Raw genomic sequence first — 22,982 nt, forward strand, 5'->3', positions numbered from 1 at the left:
TTGTCATGATTGACAGTTACTCTTTCATAGACAATAAAAACAGGAAGGTTATATAGTGAAGACTTAAAGCTAGAAACAAATATATTGATGAATACAAACACTGTCATTTTACAGATGTGAAAACTGAGGACAGTGTTTGGAAGAGATTTGCCATAAAACGTCCAATCCCATTTAGTTTAGGCTGTTTCAGGAATAAAGAATTGTATTTGTATGTGTTATGTAAAATGGTGTGGGGAAAAGAATGGTTAAGTTTAAACAACTTGTTATTTAGAAGACGGTAGGTGACAAGAAATCTATATATAGGCTGCTGTCTGCCTGTCCCCTCTGCCCCACTGTGTGAAAATGCAGTAAACGGGCATTTATAGTAAGATTTGCACAGCCAAAATGAAGGTTTCTGCTAGACACCATTAAACTCAAAGGTCACATTTAATATCAACCTTTTATCCTGTCTGGACTCAAAGCAGTTTCAGGATTTGTCGTTTAAGAGTCATAAATAATGTGCCTTATTTTGTGGCATCCTGGAGACTGAGAAGTTCTTTCAGATTTTCTTCTCAGCATTAACAGTCACAAAAATGGGGGTTTTAAAAAAAGAAACAAAAAGATAACCTGGAATTTCCTGTTGGTAATTTCTACTGATAGTTTCAAAAGCTAGTCCTTGAGGTTTAGTGGGGACAATCTGGCTGGCATCAGTGATGTCTAGTACAATAAAGAGAAACACACAAAAATCAAACACCCTGTCTGCAGTGGCAGCTGCCCTTGTCAGAACTACCTGTCTTGTGCCAGACCCAGAAGTGCAACGGTACCAATGGTCTTTGTCCCATGTTCTTTCTGCAGCAAAACCTGTCAGGTTATGATGTGCCAATCTTTATCAATATCTAAAGTACTGCACAAGAAGCTTCCACACAGAACATGCTTATGCTTCTGGGTAAGAAAACGCTGTGTGCTGTCATTCTTCCTTCTCCCTTGTAAGCACAACTGTCCCAGCAAGCAAGCGCCCGAGCAGCTGAAGGTGAGGGAGAGCATCTGCCTATTTGTAAGTCCTGGTTATCTGAAAGTGTGTCTCCTATTCTTTTTTTTTTTTTTTGAAGTTGCTCTTGTAGTCAGTGGGAAGCTCTGAATAGATCATAATAGGAATTACCCTTTTAAGAGGGTACTTAAAATTCATCCACTACTTTGAAACTCTAAATCCAATATTACTACTTCCAGACATGAATTAAGCTCTTTAAATTGATACATGCTCATAACAGTTTATTTTCTCGTTTTTAAATATGCATCTCATTTCATTTGCACAGCCATTTTCAGAGTATTATTTTTCCACAATAGTGATGACAATACAGTTTTCAAATAAGTCAAGTCACTTAGCTAACATCTGACCTCACCCAGCTTAGAAGGGGCAGGACTAAGTCTTAGGTCCAGTCTAGCTCTCATTTTACCTCATTTTAACTGCCTCATTTAAGGAAGTTACAGTTTCTATCAGTACAGGAGTTTTTCTTCCAAAGATTTGCTTTATCAAACATGACAAGAACCGTAAGAGCTGTCTCTCTCTGTGGCTCAACAGACCGAACACAGCTCACACTACTCAGAGGTCTGCGATTCAGCCAAACTGTTCCCTATTTAATGTAGCTGTGCAGAGGTCTGCGATTCAGCCAAACTGTTCCCTATTTAATGTAGCTGTGCTGACTCTCAATAGATTGGATCTTCATGGCCCATTTATTTCAATGCAGCTTCCAGTTTCACTGAGTGTGAAGCTGTGGCCAGTTGACTCTGAGTGAGCTTGGAGCCCAGGGTTGGGAAGCTTCCTGGAGTATCAGGCATGAAAAACCCAAGTCAAGAAAAGGGAGTGGCTTTTTTCTCTAACTGCTACTTTCCTCCCTGTGTGTCTGTGTAATTTACAAATATTATAATGCTTATTACTAGACTGCCAAAATGAATTAGGTCATTTCTCAATCTAGAGAATGCCTTCCCTTCGATGGAGACGGGAACTGTAACATTTACCAAGCACCTACATGATTGTGTGTCACGCTTTACATTTACTAATTCATTTTTGCTTATTCACAATAACCATGTGAAACCAATGTTATACTCATTTTACTGCTTAGGAAACTCAGAGCTGGAAAAGGCAAGACATTTTCTCAATATTTCATATTGAATAAGTGAGAGAACCCAGAACCAAAGCCAGAAATAATAAAAAGAACAGTGAATCTTTGAGTAAGCACAATAACATTTCTTCCATGAATCTTGATGTGTTTTACTTATTTTTATTTGCAAATGTTCTCCTGGAGGAGGTAATGGTTCTGTAAAATGTTTTTGCTAACAGAAGATGTGGAATAAGAAGTGGTAAGTGACACATGGGTCAGCATCATTAGACACTCCAAATGAGGTCTATATATATATCTGTTTCAGTAGAAAAAAAGGAGCTCTAGGTACAAACTGGCTTCCAGACCAGTCACATTTTCCTGTGTTCCACAAAGTTTCTGTTGTTATGATTAAGCAACTTACCCAAGAGCAGAAACCAACATAGAGGAAGCAAGCTGGTAACTGACATGTTAAAACTTGTTAAAAATGTCAACTCATAAGCATTGTTAGTCCAAGGCCAACAGCTGTCTTACATATCAACATTAGAATGAAGCTAAATAGCACAGACATCTTTGATCACATAAGAATGTCTAGAGAAGAACAATTTTAGGAACTTTCATTCTGTAAATAATAATATTTGTCAAATTAAATGTAGTTACATTAAAACAATTGCTTTAGGTGCTCTCACATGTAACCCAGATCCCTCCTCAGCAGTGAATTATTCCACAGCTGCTGGAAGAAATTCTTCATGCTTTCAGCTCCCCCCAAATCTGCTTAAGACAGCTGCCTTGCAATGACTAATCAGTGTGGAGGCATAGAGGCTCATCCTATTCACCCTAAATCAGAGGAAGCTTACATTGTCATCGGCCCTTCAGAACTCTCTGGATTGAATGGCTGTGTCCTCCCATCAAAACTTCATCCTAACTCACAGCTTCCTCTGCTGAATCTTGCTTTCTTGTCTTCCCTTTCCAGGCTTTCCCTTGAAGGTGTTGGTATGACTTTCATTCTCGAATAACCCCCACCCGCCCATTAGTCTCCACACTACTCTGTCTCAGAGTCTGTTTTTCTGAGCCAATGATGAAAAGAGAGAAGAGAAATACTTAGTACTCATCATCCAGCAATTTGAAGACTTTTTTAATCCTCACACCATTACTGCCAGCTGCTAAAGCTTAGCATTATAATAGATGAACCTCACATGGCAATTGTTCATTGCAGCAATGGTGCGTCTTCAGTTAAGATTTTACTCACCACACATCTGTAGCACTGGGCCCAAATTTAACCATGAGCACTGGCTCATGGTTATACGGGTCTTAAAAGCCAAAAAGCTATAAATTCAGGACTATTTAAGGCTGACAGCTTTTTCACAACACTCCTGTCAACTCTGTATCTATCTAATCTCCTAGCAGGTCTACTGTTAGGAAGTTCTCACTGCCTCTCCAAATAGCTCAGAGCCATCTTCGTACAGAGTAGACTGCTCTCTCTTATTTCCTCCAAAACCTCTTACCCTGAAAGAGGGAATTCTGTCAATCTTTTACTGGTGGTAGACATATAAAACTAAGCCATTTATTTGATATAATTTTTCAATGACATAAAACAAACTTTCTAGTTTTCCTAAAAGTCTCATCTGATGTCCAGATTTTTATCACTCCTTCCTTGCAATACTTAATTCTAAGACGCCTCCTTCTTCACTTTGCTGCCCTCCTCTCTATGCATCCCACTATCTTATCTGTATTAAAATGTTGAATATAGTTATGATTAATTCATTGTACAAGCACGTGAGTTTCTATTAGGTACAAGTCGCCTTGCTAGACCCTAGGAATAGAGCTCACAAGAAGCTTAGATAACGCAGTAAATTTACGAAAATTCACTTTCCTCTCTGAAACCAATTTCCAGACCATTGTTACAAAGACAGTGTGGTGTATTTTTGTATTCGGTGACAGAAAAAAAAATTTTTTTCCTATATAAAATTTGTAATTCATCTCCTCTCATTTACATTTCGCCAAGTGACTATTTCTTTTATTTTTTCTCCAGGCACAAGGAACTATTCTTAAATTACTGTTAACCAGTATTTTATAAATTGGACGTTGTCACATCCAGCAATTTGTTATCTAACCACCCTGGTAATGGAGGTTATTCCCTGCCACCCAGATCTAGTTTTACTAGCCGTTGTCTTTAACAAAAAAGAAAGAAATTGTTTTTCCAGCTCTTAGTCTGGAATCAAAACAAGATCCCTCTTGCAAGAAAAGTAAATGAACTTACACCTTGTTCCATTAAATGCAATACATATGATTTATGTGTATTAAAAAACTTGATTTCCCTTTACATAAAATTTATTATAAGGTGTAATCAATAATACCTTTAAAATGCTGCATAATCAGAAACTTCTATAAAAATTTCATAAAAAGAAAATTGTTGACATGTGGTAGGCAATAATGGGGAGAAAACAATCTCTAGATAGTTCTTTTATCCCTTTCTCGCTTTATCTTAGAAATCAAGTTTAATTCACAAAATTGTGGAGCTGAAAAGAATATTTAAAACCATTATTTTGAGGTGAGAAAACTGAGGCCCAGAGAAATGCAGTATCAGTTTAATCTACAGAGAGTGTGGAGCAAACATGGACTTAAACTGCTTTCCAACCCTATTTACTTTAGTTCACAATATTTTTTTCTTTGCACTGATAAGTATCTTAATAATTGAATATTAAGGATGTGAGAAGATGAATTAATTGAAGCAGAAAACATGATGTTTCTAATGTGTTTATTTTATTTATAATCTGTGCAGCAAGAAAACCATGTTTACTGAGTGGCACTTTCTATACATACAGTATGCAGGAACACAATGGTTAAGAACACTATCAGCCAGATAAATCCGGCTTCACATCCCTACCCTGCCAATCACTAGCTTTCTGATACTTTGCAAGTCCATTATCCACTCAAGGCCTTAGTTTCCTCATCCCTTAAATAGGGATAATTAAAGTATCTCCTTCAAAATCTTGTTTTGAGGATAAAATGAGTAGTGCACATATAACTGCCCAACATTTTAAGTGCTACATGAGTGTCTACTGTTGTTTTTGTTGTTGTATTTTTAAACTAAAGAATTACTTTTTCCATGTTCTTCTCAGATTCAGTTTTAATTTCCACCCTTTTCACTTGGTGCCAGCCAGTAACTAAATTCAAGCCAAAGCAAAGAAGTCTAATCCAGGGGAAGAAGTGGGCACAAGAATTTGACTCTATTACTCTGGGTAAATGCTCTTTACTAGAGAGAAAAAAGAAATGTATACATCAAAATAAAACCACATGGAGCTGTAAACACCTGAAGGCAGGTCTTAATGACTGCTAAGTCTTTTTGCCAACATGTTACTAGTGGTTTTATGAATAATTTAGAATTAAGTTTTAGTATTTTATTAAGAAAAATATTAAAAAATCAAATGTGAAGATGTTTTTCTGAACTGCTTTGCTTTAAATAATTTTGTAACCATACACATGCATTTAGTTCTTTTAAAATCCTAATTTAAAAGGATCAAGGGCTCATCAGTGCCATCAGTAATTCATGGTATGTGACATATTAATTAGTTCCTGTGACTATTCTATGTCAGGAAATCAAGTTGTATTAATGGATCTAAAAAATGAAATTTATATAGAGAAACAACATATTTGAGTTCACCTTGTGGCAGGGCATTTGTGGCATGTGGTAAATAAATGAGATACTGACATCCTTAGGGCCAGCTGATCTGGATTATATGTGACATGGCTTAGATCTGCATTCCCACCCAAATCTCATGTCTAATTGTAATCCCCAGTGTTGAAAGAAGGCCTTGTTGGGAGGTGATGGATCATGGGGGTGGGTTTCTCATGAATGGTTAAGTACTATTCTTTAGGTGCTATTCTCATGATAGTGAGTGAGTTCTCATGAGATTTGGTTGTTTTAAGTGTGTGGCACCCCCCGTCTCTCTCTCCTCCTGCTCTGGCTATATAAGATGTGCCTGCTTCCCCTTCCTACGTCCACCATGATTGTAAGTTTCCTGAGGCCTCCTCAACAGCAGAAGCCTATAGAGCCTGCAAAACTCTAAGCCAATTAAACCTCTTTTTCTTTATAAATTACCCAGTCTCAGGTATTTCTTTATAGCAGTGCAAGAATGGACTAACACAATATGATTCATAGTTGCATACACAACAAGGTACTTTGACTAAAAATGGGCAAAGGCGGAAAATAAGACGCACTTCAAAAAAAAAAACGATTTTATTTGGATAATATCAAACTCTGTAATTTCCATTTGATTGCTGGATTTGCTCCACATTTAAAATGTAATAGATGTATACCTACATCTACGACCACAATACAAATATATCTTCCAGGTCCTGACCCTACCTTTCAGCTGCCTATCATGACCTATAGCTAGATGTTGCCCTAGTTGTGTAGCTGGACTGGCAAACTTGGAAGTCCACATCTTTGTTGATTTGGTAAACGCAATGTCATAAAAATTCAAAACATTTACACAAAAATCTCGATTTTTAATTTTGTTTATTTTTTAATTGAGATGGAATCTTGCTCTCTTGCCCAGGCTGGAGTTCAATGGTGTGATCTTGGCTCACTCTAACCTCCGCCTTCTAGGTTCAAGCAATTCTCCCACCTCAGCCTCCTGAGTAGCTGGGATTACAGGCATGTGCCACCAAGCCCGATTAATTTTTTTATTTTTAGTAGAGATGGGGTTTTGCCATATTGGCCAGGTTACTCTCAAACTCCTGACCTCAAGTGATTCACCTGCCTCAGCCTCCCAAAGTACTGGGATTACAGGCATAAGCCCTCACACGCAGCCAATTGTTAATTTTTAAATATCAGAAGAACTGACTAGTGGTTTTTGGTATGGCTGCTTAGTGAGATCACCTGAGATACTTTTAAAAACCCAGAAATGTTTTAATAATAGATGTGGTTTGAACTCAGGTATTGATTTGCTTCCTTTAAGCTCCTCAGATGATTCTCATATGCCTCATGCTACAATGAGCTGGGTTATAGTAGCATAAATTTTCCCAGTGGTTGACTAACAACACCAACATCACCTTGGAATATGTGAGAAATGCAGATTATCAGGCCTTATCAAGACCTACACAATCAGAAATTCTGGGGTGAGACTCGGGAATCTGTGTTTGAACAAGTGTTCCATAAACGTGTGTGATTCTGACTCACACTCACGTTTGAGAACCACTGCACTACACAGACCCTGCACATCTCTATTAGTTATTGCAGCCTGTTTTCACTCAGTTAAGTGACTTACCTATAGCTGTGTCTGCAACTGAAGATCCCCTAACCAAGTTCATTCTCATTCTCCTAGACCTAATTTTTCTCTGGAAATTCCTCTTTCTGATTATGACAAAAAGACACCAACCAGGCTTCAAGCATTGTTTTCTTTTCCAGTGCTAATTTGACCCTCTGAATATTACAATCATGCTATTTTTTATTTTATTTTTTCTTACAGTCCTACTGTCATTGTTCCAGTCCAGGCCCTCGTTACTTCTTAATATTTGCAATTGAATCTGTTTCTTAACTAGTTTCCCTGCTTCTACTATCTATTCAGTCCAATTCCTCCTATATACTGTTGACAGTTTTGTCTTGCTGATTGCAAGTCATAAACTCATTCAGCTTAGAATTCTTCAATGATTTACCATTGAATACATTCAATCTACTCCAGCTGGCATGAAAGACCCTCCATGACCTGGCCTCTCTTCATATTTCTACATTTCTCCTTCACCATTCTACTTCCCTATGAACTTTAAACACTAAATAATTTGCTATCCCCCAAACTTTCCACTCCATATTTACTTTTTTTTTTGAGACGGAGTTTTGCTCTTGTTACCCAGGCTGGAGTGCAATGGCATAATCTCAGCTCACTGCAACCTCCGCCTACTCGGTTCAGGCAATTCTCCTCCCTCTGCCTCCTGAGTAGCTGAGATTACAGGCACGCGCCACCATGCCCAGCTAATTTTTTTGTATTTTTAGTAGAGACGGGGTTTCACCATGTTGACCAGGATGGACTCGATCTCTTGACCTCGTGATCCACCCACCTCAGCCTCCCAAAGTGCTGGGATTACAGGCTTGAGCCACCGCGCCCGGCCCTCCTTATTTACTTTTAACTTTATGTTTCAATTTATGCTTTCATTCCACTTGGATCGACTAAATTCTGTCTTCTGTTACCATCAATTCCAAATTCTCCTCATGCTATAACCGTCCGCAAAACCATGTCCTTCTGAAGCCTTCCTTCATCCATCAAATCTAAAGTAGTTTTTATCTACTCTGTAATACCTTAGGTTTTTATTCCACCTCTCATACATCACTCAACAGACTTAGATAACATGCACACACAGACAACATATTAGTTGTCTATTAGGAACTATCATCCATCTAGTTGGTTAACCAAAAAACTAATAATTGACTTCTATGAGATAAAAACTGTGCTAAGCTCTATATGACTGGTAAATATTGGCTGACTGAAAGAAAGCCTTAGAAACGTAGGAACATAAATACGTTTTCCAAAGTTTCTTTGAAGGATTTTTGAACAATTGGAAACATGATGTTAAATATTCCAGTAGTTTACTGAAGACGATAATCTGAGAATCTTCTCCTTTCCATCTTCAAGGAAGATCCTTTATCATCAGTCTCTCTATTAGATGAAATGAGACAAAAATAAATCCTCTGGATATTTTATCTTAAGAGCATCTTGCACCAAACATGTGAATGACAAAGTGTCAAATCAATGTACTTGTGTGACTCCATAAAAGGATAGTTTAAAGGGAAGAGTACTGATAACGAGATAAGTCTGGGTCTCTGCCAAACATGGCAGCTTGCCTACCTTTGGTGCTGCTTGGATTTTATCCAAAACACTCAATTTTCCAATTTCCTCTTTGCCAGAGTTGGGTGACCTTTTCCTTTTGATAAAGCCTCACAAGGCTAACCCCCCACACACATTCATACATAATTGGTATTTCTTTTTCTTTTAAACGTTCTTCATGTTCCAGAGGCTTCTCACCTTAAAGCCATAAATTCTGTACATTCCCTTTGGCTCTTGATATGCAAGCCATTAATCTGACAGATCAGCCAATGGAAAAATGGTAACTATGTTAAAATGCTATGCCTATGTAGTACTAATCAGAATTAAATAAGGCCTTACTCAAATGAGACACTATTATGTCTGTAAGTACCATGACAGCACAGGGATGTGGTCAGTATCTTTATATTAAGGCACATTAATATACGCCGGTGGTGCCGGAGGGGGGAAGAAACAGCCATCATGGGCCGGGTGTAGTGGTTCACGCCTGTAATCCCAGCACTTTGGGAGGCCGAGGTGGGTGAATCAAGAGGTCAAGAAATCGAGACCATCCTGGTCAACATGGTGAAACCCTGTCTCTACTAAAAATACAAAAAATTAGCTGGGCACGGTGGTGCGTGCCTGTAATCCCAGCTACTCAGGAGGCTGAGGCAGGAGAATTGCCTGAACCCAGGAGGCGGAGGTTGCCGTGAGCCGAGATCGCGCCATTGCACTCCAGCCTGGGTAACAAGAGTGAAACTCTGACTCAAAAGAAAAGAAAAGAAAGGAAAGAAAGGAAAGAAAGAAAAGAAAGAAAAGAAAAAAGAAAAGAAAGAAAGAAAGAAAGAAAGAAAGAAAGAAAGAAAGAAAGAAAGAAAGAAAGAAAGAAAGAGAAAGAAAGAACGAACGAACGAACCATCATGAATAATTAACCGCCTGGACCTTTAGAACATCATTAATAGTCCTTTAAATGCCTGCATTTTGGATGAAGTGACTTGGGAAGGCTTAAACCTGGGCAAATCAAGAGAATATAAAGAAAGAAATATAGTTCAAGTCTTGGAAATCTAAAAGTAAAATGTAATTCAGGTCAACAAACATTTACTGAACTATAAAATACAGAAGAAAACATTACAAAGACATTTAAGACACAATCCTGTCTCTAGTTATGACTGGAAGTGTAAAGGTAAAATATAACAAGTATAAAACAATTAGGATATCAACACCATCAAGGCTACATGGTGTGAGGATTTGAAGGAGAAAAACATAAACAAAAACAAGGAAAAAATAGTTCAGCAAAAGAGATAGAGAAACATTTGATAGAGATTTGCCTTATAATTCAAATTATATTTTTACCAGAAAAGGTGTGGTAAGAAGAGGAAACCACAGAAACAGAAAACATGACAAGTGTGATGTATATTCAGATACATCTCTCTAAGAATACAAGTAAATGGGAGTGGGAGAAGTGGGAGATGAGACTGTAAAACTTGGTGGGATCACACTGATAAGGCCATGAATGTGGGAATGAGTACTTAATGCTGAGTAGGTGAAGAGAGATGGAAGAAAGCCAGATTTCTTATTCTCTTAGGTTCAACAAAGAACCCTGTAATACAGCATTCATAATAGTCGACTCTACTGAAGAGACTCAGATAAGCCTCTTTGGTTGGAACATGTCCTTAGAATGTCCAGAGGAGAATCAGTTTCCATTTCAGACACCTTTGCTTCTATTCTGAAAAATTCTGTAAACCCCTGAAACATGATTATTGGATTCCAGATTTACTTTTTCAATGTTAAAATGTTAGCATCTGGAAACTCAAAGGGAAAGAATAATAATTAGTATTTGTTCTTGCACGTCAGATTTTACCTTGCTCTAGTGTGGTGATCTTTGGAAAGCTGAGTTGGCAGATACCAATTGAATTGTAAAAGTATGTCTCTCCTCTACACTCAAAGATACCAAGAGCGGGAAACAGGATGTATCAATGCCTGATACTTTTTTTGTGTGGAAAAGGGAAAAATTCCAAATTAATCTTAATAATATATTGGCTGATACGTATTAAGTCACCCCAATACATCAGGCTGGAGAATGGTACATCTATTCCATCAAACAATATGGCCATGATTTTCACCAAACTGCATGCTCATCCTGGCTCTTTGTAAATACAGGCTGAAACTCAGCACACATGCATTACTTGTTCTGCAAAAACAACTGTTTATTAGAATTCTGAGAAACGAATAATTAAGACTCAGTATCTCCATTATGATGTAGTTGAGAATCTCCCCCACATTTTATTTCCTTCCTCCTCAGTTGCATATATTCTATGCTGCACTTCTGCCCATACTTTACCCAAGATTAGATATAACTTAGTAAAGTGAATTTAAAATTATTAATATTTCCAGAGGAAATAAAATCACATTAAAGGGATCTTGCAACTGCCTAAATTAAAACTCTTTTCTTTTAGCTGCGTACCTTCAAAACATTTTACTTACCAGAGGCGCCTGAACACTGAATATTACAGGTTACCTAGGAAACTTAGAGTGACTACACTTAAAAACAACACAAAGCCCTCTAACTGAAGCAGAATGCCATTTTAGGAAAATCTTTTTTGGGAATGGCAAAAAGAAATGGTTAACAAGTAAATATCAATGCATAGCTACCATCTAATTTGAGTTTTTCTTCCTCACATTATTCTTCAATTTCTTTTTATGCTTGCCACTGAGTTGATCTTGAAAGAAAAAAGAAGATAAAGATATAATAGTGAATAAAGGGCACTGGTTTCTATTATCAGCTATAATCCAGATCATGAGATCTTACTCTGTGGCTCCTCAGATAATATGAGAAATAATTTCATGTCTTGTTAGAATTCATTAATGATGGTGACCATACATACAGTTTGCCTGGTATAATTCCAGTTTGTACCTATGGTTCTGACAAAATTATTAATAGTATCTCATTTTTCTTTAAAATTATCCAGGTTTGGATAACAAATTATATGTTCGCCTTAACTGTCTATTACAGGTATGTGTAAATGTACTGAGAAATATAAAACTGTACTAGGAAAATCAGTGCCCTTGGGGAGATAAAAATGAATAATCTAATTGAAAAATATAAATTGTAACATACTATATTTTTTACAATATTTACTACTAAACAATACCATGGTATTATATCATTCACTATGAGTAAATTGACAAAAATACTTTTTTCCCCAAACTCTCCTGTCTAATGTAATAAATTTACACCAAGAAGGCACTTCCCCATAGCCCATAAAATGAAGAAAGACCAAGTGTATACAGTGAGTTGTGATAATTCAGCAAACCCTCAGCGGCTTTGTTAGCAACAAAATCAAGGTCACCTTGGCTACTGCCCAGATCTAATTCTACCACTGAGAGATTGCCTCAGGGTAGGGATTTTGTAAGATACCTGGAGTGCTGTAGCAGTGTTTTCTGAAATCCAATTACAAAATCCATTATTACTACTAGACAAACTGATATAGCATTTCTTTATTTGCAAGGTGCAAAACACTCACAGCTCACAGCAAAATGGTGCTGAAGAACTGTTTCTGTATTATGATGATAGTGCTACTGATGATGATGATAATGACATACAACGCCATTTATTTTAAATGCTTTCTACTCCAATCTTTTGAAAACAAACATGAAGGATTCCTTATATAACTGGAAGAAGATAACATTACTTTTTCCATTTTTCTAGCTAATCCTTGTTTTAAACAGTAAATAAAAATTAGGCCAACATGGTTTGATAAAGTGAAAAGACATTTTAGTGTTCAAGTCTCAATTCTGCCATCTCTTAGTTCTTCCATTTTTCCTAGAAAAATCTATTTTGGGACTAGCAAAAGAAATGGTTAACAAGTAATATAAGTTCATAGCTACGTTTTCTTTTATTTGGTTTTTTCTTCCTCAAATTATTCTTAAAATTCTTTTATGTCTGCCATTTACTTGCTCTTAAAAGAAAAGCCCTCCAAGTCTCAATTTTCTTATTTTTATAATGGGGATTATAGTAATCCTACCTCAGAAAATTTGTTAGAATGAAAAGAAAGAAAAAGTGTGACATGTCTGGCATAATGTCAATCAAAGTTGAACATGAATGTTGGTTCTCAATGTACATAATCCCCAGAGTGGGTCAAGTTGCCATTGCCAATGAGGTTCTTGCAGTGACCTCTTCTTATCCTAGTAGATTACAGCAGTAGTTTTAAAACCCTAGAATGTAAATGAATCAGCTGAACTACTTGTTAAAATAGAAATTCCTGATACCATACCAGAATTCTGATGTAATACATGTAAGAGAGGACCCAGGACGTAGCATTTCTTACCAGTACCTGCCTTGCCCATCCTTACTACAAGCCACACTTACACAAATACAAGTCAGAGAAAATGAAGACTTGCCACAACTTCAGGGCTGAAATTTCACATTAAAAAAGCATCATTAGCCACTCAGCATCTCCCTCTGGATATTCTGCCAGCAAGTCTGTATCCCAAGCTGAATTTTACTTAAACTTTAAGATTATTATTCCTTCTTTTAATGACCCAAAATCTCAATATGCCCATCCTCCTCCTCACCACCAGCACTCTATGCTGAATAATTTCCACCTTTCTCCTCCATCTCATCATCATTTTCTGCCTCACTATCCCTTGCCTGACTTGTTTAATCATCTCATCTTTGGTTCTTCCATCTCCAGGCTCACCCTCATGCCAATCAATCCTACTCTTGCTACCACATATATATTCTTAATGCATAATTATAATCTTAAAACTCTTTATAAGCCTCCAATGAGGATGTAAAAACACTGAAATCATCATATATTGTTGATGGAAATATATAAATGTGCAGCCACATTGGAAAACAGTTTGGTAATTCCTGAAGTTAAACAATTGACCATATTACCAGAACTCTACTCCCAGGTGTATACAGAAGGTAATTAAAAACATGTATATCTACACAAAAATGTATAAACACATGTTCATGTTCATAGCAGCATTATTCATAAGTGAAAAAGTAATACAACTGAACGTCCATCAACTAATTAATGAATAAAATGTGATCTCTTTATACAATCAAATACTTTTTATCATAAAAAGAAGGAAATATTGACACATGTTATAATATAGATGAACCTTGAAAACATGGCAAGTAAAAGAAGCCAGCCATAAAGGCTACATATCGTGTGATTCTGTTTATATGAAATGTGCAGAATAGACAAATCCATACAGACAGATAGTAAATTAGTGGCTGCCAGGGGCTGAGGGAAGGATGGAATAGAAAGTGACTGGTAGTAGGTATGGGATTTATTTTGGGGGTGATGAAAACCCTCTGAAATTAGATACTGGTGATGAATGCACAACCTTCTGAATATGTTAAAACACATTGAATTGCCCACTTTAAAAACATGAGTTTTATGCTATATGAAGCATATCTCAGTTCTGAAGTCTCCACTAGCTTCTCACCTGCAAAAAAAAACCCTTTTCTAACTTGGTATGTGAGACCCATTCCTCAATAGCCTCTCTTCATGTGTCCCATACCCTGTACCCCAGACTAGGTGAACCATTTCTCTTTTGAAGTCCTGGTATACTATTTTCCCACGGCTTAAAGCATTTCTGACTATCTTTGTTTCATGTGAGATTATTGTAATATGTCACATAGTATTGGTACTCTATGCCTGAATGCTGAGTAAAAAAGCAAACTACATATATTTTTAAACATAGTATCCCTAAATTTAGTATGTAGCAATCTCCATTTCAAACATGAACATGCTGAGATCATTAAAATAAGAATAAGGCAGAATTGCGTGTGTTGGAAAGACAACATAAAATGCCATTACCGCAGTCATTGATAAATAAGCACACAGTTATGTATAGTGCACATACAAACCCACATACATACATGCACACATACTGCTATGGTCCTAAGGTTTGTGTTTCTCTCAAATTCTTATGCTTAAATCCTAACCGTTAAGGTGATGGTAACAGGAGGTGAGATCTTTGCAAGGTGATTAGGTCATGAGGGCAGAACACCCCTGAGTGGGATTAGTGTTCTTAGAAAAGAGGTTGCAAAGATCTAATGTACAACATGGTGAATATAGTTAATTACAACATATTGTATACTAGACAAATGCCAACAGACTGGATGTTAAAAGTGATAGCCATGTGAGGCAATCATATATGTTACTTAGCTAGATTTAGTCACTCTGCAATATATATACTTCAAAACATGATGCTGTATTTGGTAAATATATTCAATATTGTGTATCAATTAAAAAAAGACAATGAATATATTGATAAAAAAGGGTGACTTGAAGGAGCTTGTTTGCCCTCCTTCCATGTGAGGAGAGCACAAAAGGGCGGTTCAAGACCCAGGAAGTGGGCCCCCATCAGACACTGAATCTGCTGGCCCCTTAATCTTGGGCTCCCAGTTTCCAGACAAATTTCTGTTGTTTACAAGCCACCAAATTTATGATATTTTGTTACAGCAGCTCAAACTGACTAAAACACGTATATATACAATAAAGGAATGAACGATCATATCTTATAAAGTCTTACTACTCTTGTTTCCTCATACTGCTATCAGCAAAATCACTATTTCAGCAGCAATCTCAGAAAGAAAAGTAAAACCCAGGAAGCACAGCACCTGTACTTATACACAGACATTTTAGCCTTAACTCCATATCCTGCGCCTCTCTCCTTGGTTTATGAGATATCCTTTCCTCTGTTTTTATGAGGATGCCAGTTCAATATTCTGTCTCCAGAAGTAGACTATTAAGCAGTCAATATCCAAAATGTACCTTGATTGCTTCCTCAGATGTCCCTTTATCTGACTAACGGAATATGGAAAGCTACATTTAACTCATTTACTTCTACCCCGTAAAGCTTAAATTCCATTTAGTGCTCACAGCTTAAAGTAAAATTTAAAAAATAATAATAAAAATAAAACCTATCACACCACAGGAAGTGAGCAGGAGGTAACTAGTAAGCATATCAAATTGAAGGGAAGAATTGACTGAAAGTCAAAACATAGTCTAGGAGTGGAAACTCATTCCCAACTAACCGTCATTGACAAATGCAGGTCAATTCTTTCTTATTGAACGCTATGATACATAGTCATTATTTTCTATTTGTGCTCAAAACAGAAGCAACTTCAGCAAAAAATAGAATTGAGAAGCATTGAAAGAGAATTGCAAATAGTTGAAGCAAGGGGAATATTTTTCAAAACAAACAAATGTTTAGTTTCCTTTTTATACTTTTCCGCATTTTCTACAAGAGGACCTATTATTTTAAAAGTTTGTTTGTTTATAAGAAATAAAGATAAGTAATGGGGGGGATGAGAAAAGAGGAGACGTTGGTCAAAGCCAGCAAAGTTTTGATTAGACAGGAGGAATGAGCTTTAGTGATCTACTGCCCACCATGGTGGCGATTGTTAACAATGTTTAATTCAAAATTGTTACAAGAGTGGATTTTAAATGTTCTCACCACAAAAACATAAGTATGTGAGATAATGAACAGGCAAATTAATTTAATTATTCCACAACATAAATTTATTAAGACATTACATTATACTCCTTAAATATATACAATTATTATTTGTCAATTAAAAAATAAGTGATTAAAGATGACATGAGGCAGGTATTCCCATCACAGTGGAAAAATCCACCATCCCTGAGTCCTGACATCTTACTCTGTTGAGCAAGCATATCACATTTAGCCATGACAATTGCATTACAGACATTCGTGATATGTAAAGATTAAATAGGCTAAATGTAACCAACTTTGCTCTTACCACAACAGTGTTTCATCTATTTAGCATTTTCCAAGTCAACTTGTCAAGGCTCATCACCTTTGGACAGCATACACAGACAAGATATTAAAAATAATGGAAAATTTATCTCAATCACCATGCCCTCAGGTGTTTTTTCCCTCAGAATGAGAATGCATTCTTACAGTATTAAAGATAAATATAGAATTATCATCACTATTTTAGGAAAGAAACAATGCTAAGAATTGAACATCACATTCTCAAGGAATCCACATGTCATGTTTCCTTAGGGCATATAACTATTAAGATGAATATAAAAGAATATCATTTGCTCCATGGATTTACATTCTCGCTTTAGTTACAGGATTTAAGTAATTATTCCGTACAACTTTTAAATACTGTGCCTGAGAGGAAAAACATGGAGGTAAACTAGAAACTATGAGTGCCAATAAATTTCCAGTCACAGAGTTCAATTATGTTTTTTTTTAATTAACTATTCAATCCTCACAATAATTTTCTGGGTTACATATGTAGCATAATCTTCAGTTTACAGTTGATCTAATAATTGCAGGCTATAGTAGAGCTTATTATACTGTGAGATTCCCCACCTCACAATTGGAGCTCATTGAGAATAAGGACATCCTATACCAAGCCTAAGTAGTCTAACTTCTGGCACGTGGCTGATGCACAATAAGTTTTATGGATCTAAATGAATAACATTTTTTAAAAATCCGAACCCTTGGAGAGGTATGTACAGAGAAGGAATAGATGAAAGAATTAAGATGTGGACCCAAGAATGTCTTTCCATTTTACCAAGCCATATTGATATAATGTTTACTTATATAATGGCATAAAACAAGCATTTGAGAAAAGCAAAGAAAAATGATCATCTTCTTCCAGTGGTGGGTGGGAATCCTTCACATTTGTTTTTTTAACTGACTTCTTTCATTCAAAGGAAAAGTGGAAGAGCTAAAATGTACATGCAATATTCTGGCCCTAGTGTTTTTTTTTTTAACCACCTCTTAACAAATTATTGGCTAATCCGGTGTGTCTTGATAATTGTAGATTTTTATTTTTCAAAAACTCTAAAATTGTTTTTTAGAGTACCGCTACCAGTTTAGAGGTCAAATATCACTACTAAGTTATACAATGCAACAGTCTGAAAATTAATTACAGCTCCTGGAGACTAAGATCCATGTTAAATAGTTTAAATGAGGTAAATATATATTTATATGAACAATTTATAAATGGCTATGGTAAGTAATCTGAACGGTCATGGAAAATAAACTAACTGAAGTATACGGTATTCCCATACAGTTTTGGAATATTATGTAAATGAAGACAGATATTCATGGAATCTGAAAAGCAAAGCTCTTGCACTATATTTACTAATTAGAAGTTCATATACCTGAAAAGCTTGAAACTGTCACATTTGCTTTAGCTTTCTCATCTGTAAAATAAACATCTTACTTTGCATGCTTTACATAATTGTTGTAAAATGGACGACACCTTATTTGTAAAAGAATGTTGTAAACTTTAAAGTGCCATGAGCATAGCAGAGCTTACTATCTAACATCTTGCTGCTTAAGCTGTGGTCACAGTGCAATGGCATCAACATTCCTAGGAAGTGAACTGACCCTAAAGAATCCCAAACCCCATCCCACACCTACTGAATCAGAATATACATTTTAACAATATTGCCAATAGACTTACTCAGAGTTAAGTTGGAAAGCAATAACTTCCCTGCTTTTAAGATCCACTCTCATCATTCAAAATTGTTTTGGTATCCAAATTATGTGATTTGAGACGTCAGCAAATCCACAGGCACTTATTTACACAGATACATATATGGTGTTACTGTCATATTCTAATTAAGCATTCCTCTACATAACTGTTTTTGCATATACATATACTCTTGACTTACGTGTTTTCAAATCACAATAGCGTATTTAGACTGCACATTTCTGGAGTGCAGGGATTGCCTTCAAATTCTTAGCTCAATGCCTGATAAATATGTAACTTGCCTTGAGAAATGGTGATCACAATATTATAATCTGACAGTAATTAGAGAAAAAAATGCTTTGGATACACAGCTAAGAGTAGGAAATTTTTAGAAACATTAATGTCAACTCACCTGAAAACTCACAGAATAGAAAAAAAACAAAAGGTTGTTATTTAATATTCTTGAACATCTACACTTAATTTTGATGAAATCTTATGTCAGACTAACCTAGAGTTTCAGGTGGAAGTAATCATTCTTTTTTAATCTCTTTTTTACTGTCATAGGGTAAGAGTCTCAATGAATAATCTTAATAGAATAGGAGGAAGCCTTGAAAAGTAAGAAATGACAAATCATATTTATACAGTGTATCAGCAATTATGACCTCTCAGGTTGTGGAAATCAAGTTGGAAAAATATAGATGGTAGATATAGTCTTGGAATTTTCAAAACAAGAAATGAAAATGTTAATAAAATTAAACACCTTAAGCAAATGATGACCTATTTAAGAAAATCATTTACCTTTCTAATTTTTAAGCACTTGAATTAGTTTAGATTTATAGTCTCTAGACATTGCTAAATTTGATTAAATGTGAAAAACTTAAAAGTTTACCTGTAAAAATGTCCTTGATTAATTTTATCTGTGAAGGGAAAACCTATACCGTCCTCTCTGACCTTGGCAATGATCTCTGACAGAATTCTGAATTCTTCCTTGTATTGGATCATGAGGTCAAGAGATCGAGACTATCCTGGTCAACATGATGAAACCCCGTCTCTACTAAAAATACAAAAAATTAGCTGGGCACGGTGGCACGTGCCTGTAATCTCAGCTACTCAGGAGGCTGAGGCAGGAGAATTGCCTGAACCCAGGAGGCGGAAGTTTCGGTGAGCTGAGATCGCGTCATTGCACTCCAGCCTGGGTAACAAGAGTGAAACTCTGTCTCAAAAAAAAAAAATGTTGTTGATATATTATTGATGCAGGTTTCAGTCATGCTGAACAAACCTTGAAACACATGGAAATTCTGAAAATGCCTATTTAGACAGATGGCAGGCCCCCATTGTTTTTACTAAGCTAAAATTTAAAAATCAGGAATCACAGCGCATCAATAACAATGAGAAAAAGGGCTGAGTTAGATAGAGGTGCTCTGTAGAACTCCAGACAAACACTTCACATTTGTATTTTCATGTATTTAAATTAGGACTGCTAAAATGAGAGCAGATGGATGTAAAACTATTAGGTTGGTGCAAAAGTAAATATGGCACGATGACTCATGCCTGTAATCCCAGTACTTTGGGAGGCCGAGATAGGTGGATTGCTTAAGGTCAGGAGTTTGAGACGAGCCTGGCCAACATGGTAAAACTTCATCTCTACTAAAAATACAAAAATTAGCCATGGGTGGTGGTGGGCACCTGTAATCCCAGCTACCTGAGAGGCTGAGGCAGGAGAATCACCTGAACCCAGGAAGCAGAGGTTGCAGTGAGCCGCCAGCCTGGGAGACAGAGAGAGGCTTTGTCTCCAAAAAAAAGTAATTGCGGTTTTAGTCATTACTTTCAATAGAAAAAAAACCACACCATACTTTTGCACCAACTATTGACTAGATTAGTCAGCTCCTACAATGTGAATTATTAACCAGTATAAAACAGAGACCAAAGTCAGTGCTGACTCCTACTTAGGAGATGCAAGGATAATTCCTCTGATGGATTTCGAGATTCATTTCCTTGCTCAATGATAATTAATTCTCAACAAATATTCATTTGAAATAAATTCTGACAAGTGCTCCATAATCCTTCCAGAATTCAATAATAAATCAAACACACTTTTTTTTTTTCTTTTAACTTTCCATTGACAATGTCACATCATTAAAACCCAGGCTATGTGTAGTTGCTCTTTCCCACTTCAGTGAAAGACATTTCAGTGGGAAATGAGTTCACCTATTAAAAAGTGTTCCTTGTTGTTTTCTATCAATCTGTATCACAAGGTCGTTTTCCTTCCTTTCTTTTTAAAATAGTAAATAAAGAAGGAATAATTATCATGCTTCTTGCTCTCTAGGAGCCAAGTCATAAATGCTTAATTAGTTACACAGAAGTTATTTTTTCTAATATGGTATAAAAACTCAGTATTAAAAGATCGTATTCATTGATGTATATGCGCAATATCAGGAAAGAGTTCTCATAATTTGTATAATTCCATATGCAACCCTAACAAAAGAAGATTAATCAATGGTGAGCTCCCATGCATGTGTATTTATTTTATTTTATTTTCCACTTTCTTTTAGGTCCAGGGGGTACCTGCGCAGGTTTGTTACCTGAGTAAATTGCACATCGTTGGGGTTTGGTTTTGTTACCCAGGTACTGGCATCGTATTTGATAGTTTTTTGACCCTGACCCTCCTCCTACCCTCCACCTTCAAATAGGCCCCAGTGTTCCATTCTTTCTATCCACATGTACTCAATGTTTAGCTCTCACTTATAAATGAGAACATGTGGTATTTAATTTTCTGTTCCTATATTAACCTGCTTAGCATAATGGCCTGCAGCTCCATCCATGTTGCTGCAAAGGACGTGATTTTGTTATTTTTTACAGCTGCATAGTATTCTTGATGTACATGTGCCATGTTTTCTTTATCTAGTCACTGTTGCTGGGCATTTAGGTTGATTCCATGTCTTTGCTATTGTGAATAATGCTACAATACACATACGACTGTGTGTGTCTTTTTGGTAGAATAATTTATATTCCTTTGTGTGTACATTCAGTAAAGGGGTTGCTGGGTTGAATGATAGCTCCGGTTTAAGTTCTTTGAGAAATCTCCAAGTTGCTTTCCACAATGGGTGAACTACTTTACATTGCCACCAGGAGTGCATAAGCATTCCCTTTTCTCCACAACCTCACCAGCATCTGTTATTTTTTGACTTTTTGATAACAGTAATTCTGAGTGGTGTGAAATGGTATCTCATTGTGGCTTTAATTTGCATTTCTCTAGCGTTAGTGATGTTGAACATTTTTCATATGTTTCTTGGCCATGTGAATGTCTTCTTTGAAAAAGTGTCCCTTTGTATCTCTTACCTATTTTTTAATGGGGTTGTTTGATTTTGCTTATTGATTTGTTTAAGTTTCTCATAGATTCTGGACATTAGACCTTTGTTGGATGCATAGTTTGCAATTTTCTCCCATTCTGTAAGTTGTCTATTTATGCTGTTGATAGCTTCTTTTGCTATGCAGAAGATCTTTAGTTTAATTAGATTCCACTTACCAGTTTTGTTTTCCTTGCAATTACTTTGGTAGTCTTTGTGATGAAATCTTTGTCAAGGTCATGTCCAGAGTGGTATTTCCTAGATTTTTTTTCTAGGACAGTTACAATTTGAGGTCTTAAATGTAAGTCTTTAATCTTGAGTTGATTTTTGTATATGGTAAAAGGAAGTGGTCTGGTTTCAGTATTCAGCATACGGCTAGTGAGTGATCCCAGCACGATTTACTGAATAGGAAGTCCTTTTCCCATTGATTGTTAATTGGCAGCTTTGTCAAAGATCACATGGTCGTAGGTGTATGAATTTATTTCTGGGTTATCTAACATTGGTCTAGCTGTCTATTTTTGTACCACTACCATGCTGTTACTGTAGCCTACTACTGTATCTGTTACTGTCACCTTGTAATATAGTTTGAAGTTTGGTAGTGTAATGCCTCTAGCTTTGTTCTTTACTTAGGATTGCTTTGGCTATTCCAGTTCTATTTTAGATCCATATGAATTTTAGAATTTTTTTTCTCACTCTGTGAAAAATTACATTGATTGATAAGAATGGTATTGAATTTGTAAACTGTTTTGGGTAGTATGACCATTTTAGCAGTACTGATTCTTCTTATCCATAAGCATAGAATGTTCTTCTTGTTTGTGTCATCTCTTGATTTATTTCAGCAGTTTCTGCAATTCTCACAGAGTATTTTCCCCTCCCTGGTCAGCTGTCTTCCTAGGCACTTGATTCCTTTTGTGGCTATTGTAAATGGGATCAAATTCTTGATCTGGCTGCCAGCTATGGTTGAGCTACTAATTTTTGTACATTTATTTTGTATCTTGAAACTATACTGAAGTTGTTTGTCAGTTCTAGAAACCTTTGGTGGAGACTATGAGGTTTTCTAGATATAGAATCATATCATCTACAAAGAGAGATAATTTGACTTCCTCTCTTCCTATTTGGATACATTTTATTTTTTTCTAGAGCCTGATTGTTCTGGGTAGTACTTCCAGTACAGTGTTGAATAGGAGTGGTGAGAGTGTGCATCTTTGCCTTCTTCCAGTTCTCAGGCAGCATGCTTCAGCTTTTTCCCATCCAGTATGATGTCAGCTATTGGTTT

General features: G+C 36.3%; 1 protein-coding gene across 8 annotated transcripts in view; it reads right to left on the reverse strand.

Annotated features, from left to right (window-relative positions):
- FGF12 (fibroblast growth factor 12) overlaps nt 1-22,982 on the reverse strand; it is a 584,819-nt gene that overhangs the window by 67,093 nt on the left and 494,744 nt on the right. The gene's annotated exons all lie outside the window — the stretch shown is intronic.

The sequence above is a fragment of the Callithrix jacchus genome, chromosome 15 (assembly GCF_049354715.1).
Source record: "Callithrix jacchus isolate 240 chromosome 15, calJac240_pri, whole genome shotgun sequence".
Lineage (NCBI taxonomy): Eukaryota > Metazoa > Chordata > Mammalia > Primates > Cebidae > Callithrix > Callithrix jacchus.